Below are 785 nucleotides of genomic sequence, written 5' to 3'. Positions count from 1 at the left end.
TGGTCACTCTACCATTAAACTCCGTTACCTTCCTAACGACAATCCAAATGGGTTTCAAATGCCAACTTGGATATCCAATTGCTGGGTTGAAAATAGGTTTTTAATTAAATAAATTTAATTTGGACTACCATGTAGGACATCAAGTTGGCGTTTAAAACCCATTTGGACTGCCACGTAGGACCTCCGTTAGGGAGGTAACGGAGCTTAACGATAAAGTGATCACTTTGTAATAAAACAATAATGTAAATGACTGAAACGTAATATTTCAAACAAAAATAATTATTTTTATAGTTTACCTAAATAATAATTATCATCAAACTTGATAGGATGGTCTTATGGATAAAATATATGTCTTATCCATAAATTAAATTTTTTTTTTGACGATTGACACAAGTTGTAAGTATCTTATATATTGTTTAAATAATAAGCATGGAATTTTATATTTTACTAATAACAAGTTGTAAATTAATTATTGAAATAGTTGTAATGTGACCTCACATGTTTATTTTTTTAATATTTTTATTTTATTTTATTTTATTTTTTTACCATAATTTAAAGATTGTATGTGTCACCCATTTTTTAGTGAATTACAATAACAGAGTAAAGCCCAAACAATAAACGTGACTAGCGCGACTTAAACCCAATTCACATCTGAAGCGATAAACACCCTTGACCATCAGATAACAATCAGATATGTATGAAATGATTTTCTTTTAATTTGACTAAACAAAATGCATTAAAAGGGCTTTAATTAAGAAGGCAATAGTTGTTTTAAATGATTAAGG

Source organism: Gossypium raimondii, chromosome 2, assembly GCF_025698545.1.
Source record: "Gossypium raimondii isolate GPD5lz chromosome 2, ASM2569854v1, whole genome shotgun sequence".
In the NCBI taxonomy this organism is placed as follows: Eukaryota; Viridiplantae; Streptophyta; class Magnoliopsida; order Malvales; family Malvaceae; genus Gossypium; species Gossypium raimondii.
The sequence above is the reverse complement of the archived record's forward strand: the minus strand, read 5'-3'. Positions refer to the sequence as shown.